General features: G+C 43.8%; 1 protein-coding gene across 2 annotated transcripts in view; it reads right to left on the reverse strand.

The window, feature by feature from the left end:
* Positions 1-13586, reverse strand: part of LOC146511897 (uncharacterized) — a 146872-nt gene that overhangs the window by 89152 nt on the left and 44134 nt on the right. The window lies entirely within an intron of this gene.

A 13586-nucleotide genomic window follows, 5' to 3' on the forward strand; every position in this document is an offset into this window, starting at 1 on the left:
AGTTTCTTAAATATCATTGGTTAATTAGATATTTAGATTGATAAGCAGCTGAAATTGTGGACCTACTAAAGTGACCAGTGAGTATACAGTCTGGTTATCATCATGTTTAACTTTGTTCACATGCACTGGTGAATGAACAGCTGATGGCTGCAGCATAAACCCCACTGTAGAAAACAGTATTCGTTATCAGGAAACATTAAATGCTGAGTGTTTCCTCCCCACTACAGTTGTGATATATCTTCAGGTGTCAGAACTTCTCACAGTCCTTCAATCATTCCACCAAAACACTGATGCTGAAATACCTGACACATCCCTGTACAGCACAAACCCCCCATGACCATCTAAATTAAGTTTCGTGTAATAAAAGTAGTAAAGGGAAAAAACTTTCTCCCCTCACCACCACCTGAGTACCCAGGAGAACACCAAGGCGTTCGTATATAAAAGCCACTTCACCAATAACTGGTTTCAGCTTTTACCTTGTGACAGGAATGTTCTTTCACCTCAAAATGACTTGATACAAATCATGAGACACATGTTTGACAGATTACAGAATAATTTTATAAGCAAATTGAAATTTTAAAATATTGTAATACTATCATATGTGAGAAATAATTCCTAGAATAAAGACTGAGCTGCTTAAGACTGAAATCATTGCTTTTGTGTTTTGTGTAATGCTCTCAAAGTTACTCAGAGTTCTCTATGAAAATTATTTATTCAAGCTTTGTATCCCATTATGCATTACATCTAAGGGAAAAAATGCAAAGGTTCGAGTAATGCCAAAAAAACCCTCTCTTTTGCTGATGATGTATTATTCCATACCTCAGATTTCATATACAGAGAGTAGGGCGCAGTGAAGGATTTTTCCTGTCCGCAAAATAAACACACAGGTGCATTTAAAACTTTGATTTCTCTGGATGAGTATTACAGTGTTTTATATTCTTTATTTCCAGAGGTGTTCAGGATAAATGTTTTCAAGGCAGTACATTTACACTATCATTGTGTGTTTTGCAGAGTGAAACCGATGGATCCGGTCCTGAACCCTGTCATCACTGTGGTGCTGGGAAAGATTTTTGATGTGAAGTTTGAGGAGATGCTTTCAATTGTATTTGGTGACTTTGTTATATATTAATGACTCTTTTCTGCAGTTAAACCAGTGCTATAAAAGTCAGTTTAGTTGGTGGGACACAAGGAGCCCAGAAAGAAGCACTGAATCGTTTGTGTAAAAACGTAAACTGCATTTCTTAAACTATCCATATCAGCATCTGACAACACGGCTTCACAGTTAATGTCTCTGGATAATGATATATTATATTCTGCTTGGAATATTGTCTGCCCCCCCCCCTTCTTGAAATCAAACTCAATTAATTTCAAATAATTGTGGTGCTAAAAGTTTCATTGGTGCTGCTTGTCTTTTAAAGATACTAATAAAAATATAAAGGTCACCGAGCCCCCCAACATTCATGAAAAACAAACAAAATTGGTGTCAATCAGCTGTGCTATGTTAATGCTAGTTTGTGATAAACTAGCTATTCTAAGTAGCTTGGAAAGAAAAGTGTCTGGACGTCTTTACAGTAGCGGTTTTTGATATGGGCGACACGGGCGGTTGCCCGGGGCGGCATCACGGGCATTGGCAAAAAAAATAAAAATAAAAAATTGCTCGTACTCATGCTACCCCGACATCAGCCAGCGCATATTGGGAATGGCATAGGCACCGATCGGTTTTCTTTTGCCCATTTGCTGGGAGTAAGGGCGCCCTCCGTTTGCGAGGTGCGCCTGCTGCTTGCGGCACAGGGAGGAGAGGGTGGGGCGGCGGGGGATTCTCTGGCTGGCTGGAGCAGCGTCTAATAACCAACTTGCAAAATAAAAACAAAACAACAAACACGAAAACACCAGACATCATGATACAGACTTATAATTTGCACCGATGTTTTTTCGAAATTCTATACACGAAAAGTGAGCGCGAGAGCCCTCGGTGCGCCTGCTCGCTGCTGAAGTCAAAGGCTCCAGTTACAGCAGTGCAAGTAAACAAACAATAAATATAAGAAGAGTAAGAAACTAAATATACACTTTAGGACCAGGGGTAAAGGGATCAATACCAATTGAAACTTTATAATTTACATTTTGATGATTTAAAGTCTCACACACAACCTGTCGAAAGGGGAGGGAGACCTGCTGTTTCCAGCACATTTCATTCATAATTATGTAAATCCAAGCCCATTATGTATTCATGATTTGAATCCTGGGTTGTGTGAAATCCCAGAAATACACCTTAGACAAAGTGAATCTGTGAACTAAGGTGTAGGTCTATTAGGTTATGTTGTGGTGATTGTCGAGTTGGTAGATTTGTGTTCATGCTGGAGTGCAAATTAAAACCAATGTAAGATGGACAAGAAAAGTTCAAAGCCATCAGGTGCTCAGTTTAGAAAAAATAGAAAAGAAGAGGAGGAGAAATGAGCAAAAGATACAGGTAAGCAGATGTGTGATTGGATAATGGCAGGTCATCCTGAAACAATCAGAATCAGAATACTTTATTAATCCCTAAGAAAATTATGTGGGTTACAGATGCTCCAAAAAGAAATGGTAAAAATAGTAACAGTAACAGACTAAACTCCAAACAATACATTATGTTACAGATTTTAATATTAATTAGTCATTGTCAATTGTTGATTTGTCCTGTTCTCATTGTATGACGAATTATGGTGGCTGTTTGGTAGCCGTTTGCATACAATGCATACTCTCTCTCTCTTCATATGTGTGTGTGTGTGTGTGTGTGTGTGTGTGTGTGTGTGTGTGTGTGTGTGTGTTTCTCTGGCGAAATTCAGTATGATTCCAACAGCAGTTTTATGTGTGTGTGTGTGGGGAGGGGGGGGTGCCAGAGGGAGTGTTCGCCCGGGGCGCCAAACAGGCTAGGACCACCACTGCTTCTTTAAGTGGTGCCACTTATATTCCAGATGCTTTTCTTTCCAAGCTACTTAGACTACAATGACCTGGATGACCAAGAACCTTCACAGACAAACTATGTATTGTTTTTGGAGTTATCATATTAAACTTGAGAGGCTCTACAGTTCCATGTATTTCGTTTTTCTGACAGAAAACATGCCTACGCTGTTCTGATAATTTTTTTTTATGTGGTGGCAGATTTTTTTTCTTATGTATTAATCACATATTTTAATCATATCACCTTAGTAATAGTAATATCACTTTCTCACTTAGTTGTATGCATCTGCACTAAATGGGCTATATGCTCTACACACACACACACTGACACAGTGATGCCATTGTAAGTTCATAGGAGACGTTAAACTCATAGTGAGACTCCTGCTTATCAGGGATGTAAATCCTTAGGTGACGGCCAAGCAGAAAAGCACTCTCCGCTTGTGAGCGAAAACCCCACCCTTTCCTATTGGTCGAAAAATGTACCATGTCAACCAATCAAAAAATGATATGGCAACATGGCATTTAGTTGTTTAGGAAGGGGGAAGTTTTAGGAGTGACAGCGTGTTTTGAGATGTGAGAGATTTGCGACATTTAGCGCAAATCTTGTGTAGTTAGTGTGTAGTGTAGTCAATAGTTTTGTCGTGTGTCTCAGAACAATGAGGCGACTGCTGAATGTTACAGCAGTGATACATCTCCTGCTGTCAGGCCTGCAGGTATCAGGCTGTTGTTCTCCTTCATCTCATAGTGGACAGAAATTATTTTTTGGAGCGGCACAAATAGTTTGTGTGGCATCAAATTTGACGCAGAACAGCTGATTGTTCTGTAAATAGTTTGAAATGTTTATTTTAAAACAGCCTTGGCTGCATTTTTAGGTAAAGAGCTGCAAAAAAACGTTGTTGTTTGCAAAACTCAGTTACTTATATAATTAATTGCCCAACATTGGTCATTATTTACTGTGGTTTGCAGACAGAGCGTTGCAGGACTCTCTCCCAGACCACAGACTCATACTCATAATACAAGTCAGAACTATATAAAGAAAAATTAAATTAAAAAGAAAGTTGTGTTTTCAAAATTGGATTTAAAGTTATTTTTACTTCCAATAGTGTTAACATCCTACACAGGTCATTAACAAGATTTTTTTAAATTTTCATTGTAAGTGGGCTAAAGCAGTTAATTAAAAGTAGTCTAACATAAATGTAAATGCTGTAATTTGATTATTTTAATAAACATGTAACTTGGATGGATTCGATGCTGGCGTGACCACAGTGCACACGTCTGCTGTTGCTCACAGTGGTCCAAGTGTCCGCTCAGGAGTTTGTGTGTTCGCTCAGACACATGAAAAATTAGAGGGAACATTGTTTGTGATCATTTCCAGTGTTTAGTGTTCTCTGTGCCTCCCTTATATTTGGTCTCTGTGTTTCTCAGTTGCTCCGTCTCCCCTGTCAGTTGTATCCCCTAGTCAACACTGTGTCTCAGGGTTACGTTTCCTGTTTTACTTTGAAGGTGTAGCCCAGATGAAAAAAACAACACATTTACACCAATGATAGAGAAGAAAGAGTATTTATTCTCTTTATTTTAGCTGTCCACACCAACAAAGCGTCATATTTCCTATGACCATTGAATGCACCTCTCAGTTCACCCCACGTGAGGGCAACTAGCTCAGCAACCAATCAGAGCCTACCCAGGCCGCATTGACCCTGTCAGCCAGGAAGTGAGGTGAAGGTGCATGGAGTTCCCGGGTTTTTTCTCATCTCAGCAAGAGGAGTGGAGGCATCTGCTACTCAAATCGAGAAATCCACGGACAAAAGAGAGGGAAAAACTCAGAATTGAGAGGAAAGGAAGCCAGCATACTTACCTTCGTGTAAGTATGCTGAAGGAGAAAAGCAACGTCGGTAAGACAACTGTTATTCCGAAGGAAAAAAAGTTGTAGAGACTTACCGTCGTGATCACGCTAATGCTAGCTCGGTGTCTCACAGGCTAACCACTCACCTTTCATCCGGAGAGCTGCTGCAATTCCGACACCAGTGTGTGTTGGGCTTTTGTGAAACAGAGCAACGGTGAGCAACATGTTCTTAGCTGCTCTAAAGCTAGTTTTTGTCAGTTCACTGTGAGTTTAAAGTGACCTAGAGGGTAATTTTTAGTGCATTTCTCTCTCACGAATAGGCCTATAGTGTGGAGAAATTAAGCACACTGCTTTAATACCTCTGAACTGAACTCACATGTATATTTTGTTGCTTATTTGCACATAGTTCTGAATTTGTTATGGTGTATTGTATTTTGAATGTCAATGGTTACTTACCATAAGTATTGTTTAATTAATGTTTACATGAATAGAGACATATTTGAGCAACTTAGATGTTTAGTTCTCATATTTGATATACTTGAAAATTGAATGTTGTACAACAGAACTGTGAGATTTGATAAGATTTAAGATGTTGATGCAATGAATATGAGGTTGATGCAATATTTTGATTTTACATTTTAACCTTAAAAACAGTGCATCTGAAACAGACTGATTAGAATGTACATTTTATGACCTGGATTATAGGTCAGGTTTTTTTGGAGAGGACAGAAAAGTCCAAGGACCAGGACGATATTCTGGTTGTGATAGATGGCGAGCCAACCACTTTGAGGACGATCTACCCCAAAAGAAGATACACTCCACACACTCATACATTCCAATTACACTCACAAGGACCTTTGAAGTTGGCTATCGCCAGCTTAACTCTAAATTCTTAAAGGGCCCCAACGAGTACTTTTATTTTGTTTGAGTGTGCACACTATTTATTTTATTTTTTTACTTTATCTGTACAAATTGGACAAATATCTGTTATACCTTGTAACAATACAAGAGTGGCTACTCAAAAGTTAACATTGTGTCCAGGTCATTATTGCTGCTCAATACTTTGGCTCCATACGAATTTGGTGTCTTCTGATTCTGGCCAGGGTCTTATTACGAGCCCAAGTAATTATTGCGCTGTAATTCACCTTTATACCTTAAAGTTGGTTACAGAAGTGGCGAGCCAGCCAGGAGCCATTTGATTTGAGCATCAATATTGAGGCGATGACCAGCATGGATTTCATACAAAAGTCTGGTGTCAAAATACCTAATGCAGTTGTTGTCGCTGGGATAACACAGGTATCTGAGAAAGATGAACACGTGATTGACTTTCTGAAACAATATGGTAAAATCACAAGAGTCCTTTTTGTTGATGATTCACTGTCCGACTTCTACCAAAACCTGATCGTTGAATACTCTAGCAGTTCAGCCTTAGAAGGTTTAGAACCTCATTTGCCATACACGTACGCAGCACAAGTTGATCCCAGCGTTGTCTATGAAATTAAAACACTCAGTAGCATATACACTACCAAGGTTGGGAGTAATGTTACAAAGACCTACTTGGCTGAACTCAAGGAACTAGCCAAGCTGAGTGGCAAAGACTACGGTGAGGTGCTGAAGGAGATGATGTGTCAGATTGGGGAGGATGTTGAAGCCATGCGACCTACCACTGAAGAACCTTCTCCCACGTATGTCGAGACCACTGTTGTATCTCCGCCCGCTCCTAAAGAGCGACAGTGTCACACCTCACATTCAGATGTTACACCAAGTGATATTGGTGCCACCGATCATGTTCCTCTCACTAATGGAAGGAGAGCAGCGTCCCTTTCAGTAAGTGACTTGAACCCACCTGACATTCAGAAGGTCGTGGTAGAGCATATCGTACGAAGGCAAGATGTGTTCCCACACATCCAGTCTCAGGTGAGACTCCGTTCCTTCTCCGGTAAGGTTCCCAGACCTAACAACGAAACTGATTATGACACATGGCGCACACAAATTGAACTGCTCCAAAATGATCCCAGCATGTCCCCCCTGCAAATATCCAGAAAGATCCATGAGAGCCTGCTCCCACCAGCAGCTGATATAGTTAAGAGTTTACGGCCCGAGTCACCACCTGCAACTTATTTGCAGCTTCTAGATTCTGCCTTTGGCACTGTAGAAGATGGGGAGGAGCTTTTCGCTCAATTCCTGAACACCCTTCAAGATCCAGGTGAGAAATCATCCACTTACCTTCACCGGCTACAGCTAGCATTAAACAGAGCCACGAAGAGGGGGGGAGTTGCATGTGAAGAAGTGGACAAACACCTACTTAAACAGTTCTGCAGGGGATGTTGGGACAACGACCTACTCAGCGCCCTGCAACTTGAACAAAAGAAGAGCAGCCCACCCCAATTCTCAGACCTGTTGTTAATGATTCGCTCTGAGGAAGATCGACAGCAAGCAAAAACTAGTCGTATGAGAAAACACATTGGCACCACAAAGCAGAGAACTCAGTTACAGTTCCAGGGTGCACATGTTTGTGAACCAGAGGAGAAACATGAGAGTGGCATTGCTGCTATTGAGGATCTGCGAAAGCAGGTGGCGAGTCTGCAAAGTCAACTAACTACATTCATGTCACAGAAAAAGACAAAGTTTGCAAACAGTAAGGGATCTGCAGGGAAGCCGCAGAGTAAGATGTCAAAGCCACATGATGTAGATGGACGTATGCAAAGACAGACTTCAAAGAGGCAAACAGGCAGACCCAAGCCCTGGTATTGTTTCAACTGCGGTGAAGATGGACATATCGCTCCATGCTGTGTTGACCCTGCTAACCCCAACCTAGTAGCAGAAAAAAAGAAGCGGTTGGAAGAGAAACAACGCCAGTGGGAAGTGCGAGATTGTACAGTTTCACCTTTAAACGACTAACAGTTCCTGTTGTGGGACAAACAGGAGCTGAGGAGAGTCAACAACGTCCCTCAGACGTAAACAATGGCGACAAAATCACAGCTGAGGTTAACAACGTAAGTACCCCAGCAAAGATTGTCAAAGCACGAACATGTTCTGGCTTAAACCATTCAGAGCAGAAACAATCTTTCCAACTCCCTAAACAGTTGATTGGTGCCAGAAGTACAGCTCAAGTGACTGTGAGAGGTGAAGAAGTCAACTGTCTTCTTGACTCAGGCTCCCAAGTTACCACTGTTCCTGAGTCATTCTACCAGCAGCACCTTTCGGAGCAAAAGATCAAGCCACTACATGACCTCTTAGAAGTGGAAGGTGCTAATGGACAGCTAGTGCCTTACTTTGGCTATATAGAAATGACCATAACTTTTCCAAAGGACTTTATAGGTGTTCCAGTAGATGTAAACACACTTGCTTTAATCGTCCCTGACACTTCACAATCCCTCATGCTTATAGGCACAAACACCCTAGATGTACTGTTCGACATCTACTCAAAGACTGACTTAGCCGATCGTCAACCCCTCCCACATGGCTACAAAGTAGTTTTCAAAATCATTGAGTTGAGACGGAAGCAGACAAGTGACAACCATCAGGGAGTAGTGAAGCTACTAGGCAAGATGCCTCAAGTCATTCCAGCTGGTTCAACTGTAGTGGTGGAGGGAGTCGCCCTTGGCAAGGGCCTTCAGGATGAAAAATCAGTTGTCATTGAGTACCCGTCATCGTCCCCCTTGCCCGGTGGCCTGCTACTTAAAGCCGGTCTGGTTGACTTTCCCCAGCGGCGGCCCCACAAGTTGCCAGTTGTTATAAGCAACGAGTCTGACCACGACATTGTCATCCCTGCCAAGTGTACTATTGCAGAGGTTAGTGCTTATCAGACCATCCTATTAAAGGAACACAACAAGACCAAACAGTCAGAACCACCCCAGAGAACTCCAGAGACTCTGTCTTTCCAAGAGTCCACCATAACTTTCAATTTTGGTGACTCCCCAGTTCCACTGGAATGGAAACAGCGCATCACTCAGCAGCTCAGTGGCATGCCTGAGGTGTTTGCACAGCATGACCTGGATTTTGGCCGGACGGACCAGGTGCGACATCATATAAAACTTTCAGATGACACGCCTTTCAAACTACGTGCCCGGCCAATCCACCCACGGGACATTGAGGCTGTCCGGAAGCACATTCAGGAACTCCTTGATGCAGGAGTTATTAGAGAGTCAGAGTCCCCATTTGCGTTACCCATAGTGGTGGTCCGGAAAAAGAATGGCCAAGTCCGGTTGTGCATTGATTATAGGCGTCTAAACCTCCAGACTATAAAAGATGCGTACAGCCTTCCGAAGCTAGAGGACACGTTCTCAGCCCTCAATGGTTCACAGTGGTTCTCTGTTCTTGATCTAAAATCAGGGTATTACCAGATCGAGGTCGAAGAAGCAGACAAACCGAAGACGGCCTTCGTGTGCCCTCTCGGCTTCTGGGAGTTCAACAGAATGCCTCAGGGTGTAACGAACGCCCCCAGCACGTTCCAGAGGTTAATGGAGCGGTGCATGGGGAATATGCATTTGAAGGATGCATTGGTCTTTCTTGATGACGTGATAGTATTCTCCCGAACCCTTGAGGAACACGAAGAAAGACTCATGAAAGTGCTCACTCGTCTAAAAGAGTTTGGGTTAAAGCTGTCACCAGAGAAATGCGTCTTCTTCCAGACTTCTGTCCGTTATCTGGGACATGTGGTCTCCAGAAATGGTGTCCAGACTGACCCTGAGAAGATTTCGGCTCTTAAAACATGGCCTGTCCCACAGACTCTGCGAGAGTTAAAGTCGTTTCTTGGTTTTGCTGGGTACTATAGAAGGTTCGTTAAGGGGTATTCCAGCATTGTGAAACCTCTCCACAACTTAACTTCAGGGTACCCACCTAGCCACAAGAAATCAAAAGTAAACACAAGACAAAATGCACATCAGTACCATGACCCAAAAGACCCTTTTGGAGGTCGCTGGACACCAGCTTGCCAGCAAGCCTTTGAGTCAGTCATCCAAAGTCTCACCACTGCCCCTGTACTTGCCTTTGCTGACCCCCAGAAACCCTATATACTGCACACCGATGCCAGTACCACCGGGCTCGGTGCTGTATTGTATCAGGAGCAAGAGGGACAACTTAGAGTCATAGGCTATGCAAGTAGAGGGCTGTCACGGAGTGAAAATCGCTATCCAGCGCACAAGTTGGAGTTTCTGGCGCTCAAGTGGTCAGTTACAGAAAAGTTCAGCGACTATCTCTACGGCAACCAGTTCACCGTTGTAACGGATAGTAATCCGCTGACTTACATTCTGACTTCAGCAAAGCTTGACGCAACTAGCTATAGGTGGCTAGCAGCACTGTCCACATTCTCTTTCAAACTCCTCTATCGTCCAGGGAAGCAGAATGGAGATGCGGATGGATTATCGCGCAGACCACACGGAGGGCTAACGGACGATCTGAAATCACAAAAGGAGATTGAACGCATTCAACAGTTCACTCAAGATCACCTTTGTGATCCAGACAACATCAATGCCGTAAATCAGTCTGTGGTGAAAGCAATCTGTGAGAGGCAGTTCACCTACAGCGTCAGTCCTGACGATGAAAGAGAGGCAGATGCAGATTGTGTTGCCTTGGTGGAGGTGCTTGCTATGTCTCCTAGTGCTGTACCTGATAGCTATGGGCAAGAGGAACAGTTTGGAGGTCTGCCAACCATTCCCCATCTAACAGAGGCAGAGCTGGCAGACAAGCAAAGAGCCGATCAGTGTATAAAGCATGTTATTTCCCAGATCGAATATGGGGACACACCACCTCCAACCGTGCGTACACAGCTCCCTGAACTTCCACTGCTCCTCCGAGAGCTTAACCGTCTTGAGCTCCGCAACAATGTCTTGTACCGGCGACGCCAAGAGGGGTCCCAGACAACCTACCAGCTTGTACTTCCAGCTGAGCTTCGCAACACAGTCCTCACCAGCCTGCATGACCATATGGGTCACATGGGAGTCGATCGTACACTGGACCTTGTGAGGACAAGATTTTATTGGCCAAGGATGGCTTTGGACGTGGAAAGGAAGGTGAAGACGTGTGGCAGGTGCGTGCGGAGGAAGGCACGGCCTGAAAGAGCGGCCCCCTTGGTCAACATTAATACGACACGACCTCTTGAACTCTTGTGCATGGACTTCTTGTCCCTGGAAGCTGACAAGAGTGGAACCAAGGATATATTAGTGATCACGGACCACTTCACTAAGTTTGCAGTTGCTATCCCAACACCTAACCAAAAGGCCCGCACAGTGGCAAAGTGTCTGTGGGAGAACTTTATGGTACACTATGGCATCCCAGAAAAATTGCATAGTGACCAGGGTCCCGATTTCGAGTCCCGCACAATCAAGGAACTCTGTCAGGTGGCTGGTATCCACAAGGTGAGGACAACCCCATACCATCCTAGGGGCAATCCTGTGGAACGATTTAATCGTACCTTGCTTGACATGTTAGGCACTCTCCGTGATCAAGATAAGTCCTGTTGGCGTGACCATGTAAGACCCCTGGTCCACGCTTATAACTGCACCAGGAATGAAGTGACTGGTTTCACCCCGTACGAACTGATGTTCGGACGCCAACCTCGGTTGCCAGTTGACCTTGCATTCAACTTACCAGTACAAGAGGAACAACACTCATCTCACTCTGAATATGTGCAAAAACTCAAGTCACGTCTCAAAGAAAGCTACAAGTTAGCTATGGACAAGGCTGCAAAGATAGCTCACAAGAACAAAATGAGGTTTGACAGATATGTAACTGCCTCAGACTTGGAAGCTGGAGATCGGGTATTGGTCAGGAATAGGGATGGGTACCGGTGTCCGGTGCCATGATGGCACCGGTTCTGACATAAACGGTAGTAACCAGACCGAAAAGAAGCGCACATTTCGGTGCTTCATTTCGGTGCTTTTTTTTCCTGAGCTGTGACACACTTTGAATTCTAGCCAATCATTTTACGTTTCCGAGGATAGTAGGCGGGCCCAGGTACGTACGTACTTTTAGAGCAGAGCTACAGATTAAAAATGCCCAAGGCGAAGCAGTCAAAAGTCTGGCTGTACTTCACAGCAAAATATGCAAACTCAGCAGCCTGCAACAAGTGCTTTAAGGTGATACTGTGATACTGTCAAAGGAGGTAACACCTCAAATCCGATGAAACACCTGGCGACGCATAGCGGTTTTTTTTTTAAAGCAGAAAAATGCGCCGTATTTGATAGCTTGCTGCGAGACCTCACACCGAGCGCATCTCCTGCGGGTGTGGTGGTGACGGATGATGATGGCAGCAGCAGCCGTTCTTCTCTGCGTGAGTAGCTTCATGATGTTCGTGTGTAATTTACGTTCAGTAGGCTAACCACGTTATTACATTAATGCATGTAAGGTGAACTAGCAAACATCATCATAGCTACATGCGGCTGTCTTCTTGTTTGATGGCAGATACTCCCTTCACCCTGGCCAAAAAGGCTAAAATGACTAAAGAAAAAGTGGAAAACAGTTAAACATGAGAGGTTTTTGGACAAAGTTTGTTTTTGTTTAAGCACTGCTTCCAGCCAAGAGTGATGCCATATATGCCCTATAGCTGCAGAAAAGGCTAACATTGTTATCTTTTTACAAAAAAACAGCTGAACATGAGAGGTTTTTGGACCAATTTTGTGTTCTCCATTCTTTAAGCACCGGTTTGAGCACCGTTTAAGCACCGGCACCGTTTCAAAAGTACCAGTTTGGCACCGGTATCGGATAAAACCTAAACGATACCCATCCCTAGTCAGGAATGTCCGTATCCGGGGGAAACATAAGATTTCAGACAAGTGGGAACACACTGTGCATGTAGTGGTGAGAAGGGCAGGTAACCTCCCAGTATATACGGTTAAGCCTGAAAACAAAGATGGTCCCCTAAGAACACTACACCGGGATCTGTTGCTACCATGTGGCTACCTACCTGTGGAGGAAAGCATTGAGCATGTACAGAAGCCAGTGTCACGCAGGCCAAGAACCCGTGCAAATCCGGAGCTAGGGGAAGAGAACCCCTCAGACGAAGAAGATGATCTGCTTATTCCTGTTTGGTTGAGTCCCCCTGTCCACACAGTGAGTGAGAGTCCTGTAAATGTTCCTGATATTGACAACCCACCTGATGTTGACAGCCAATCTGATTTTGGCAACATACCTGATATGCTTAACAGTACTACAGATAATACTGAGTACTTATCTACCAATGGAGTCACACCGACCGAACAAGTGGATGAAACAACCTTAACTGAAAATGACTCACCCGTTGATGACCCAGATGTCCAAGAAAGGCAACTTCCATTTGAGGAGGCTGGCACCAGAGGTGCGAATCCTGAGGAGAGAATGGAGGAGACAGTCCCAGTGGATACAAGGGAAAACGCAGATACAAATGATTCTGTAAGGAGATCTGAGAGAAACCGTCGTCCGCCACGACGGCTTGACTATACGGAACTAGGCAATCCTCTGATCACTGCAGCAAAATCATTCTTGCAAGGACTGTCTTCAGCTTGGGCAGATGTCATCAGTGATGGTGAAGAGCCTGTTCCGCCCTCTTCCTTGACCCGTCAAATAATCATCATTTAACTGTCTACCATGCACAGGGACGTGCATGAGTTCAGGAGGGGAGGGTGTAGCCCAGATGAAAAAAACAACACATTTACACCAATGATAGAGAAGAAAGAGTATTTATTCTCTTTATTTTAGCTGTCCACACCAACAAAGCGTCATATTTCCTATGACCATTGAATGCACCTCTCAGTTCACCCCACGTGAGGGCAACTAGCTCAGCAACCAATCAGAGCCTACCCAGGCCGCATTGACCCTGTCAGCCAGG

This window comes from Neolamprologus multifasciatus, chromosome 9, assembly GCF_963576455.1.
Source record: "Neolamprologus multifasciatus chromosome 9, fNeoMul1.2, whole genome shotgun sequence".
Lineage (NCBI taxonomy): Eukaryota > Metazoa > Chordata > Actinopteri > Cichliformes > Cichlidae > Neolamprologus > Neolamprologus multifasciatus.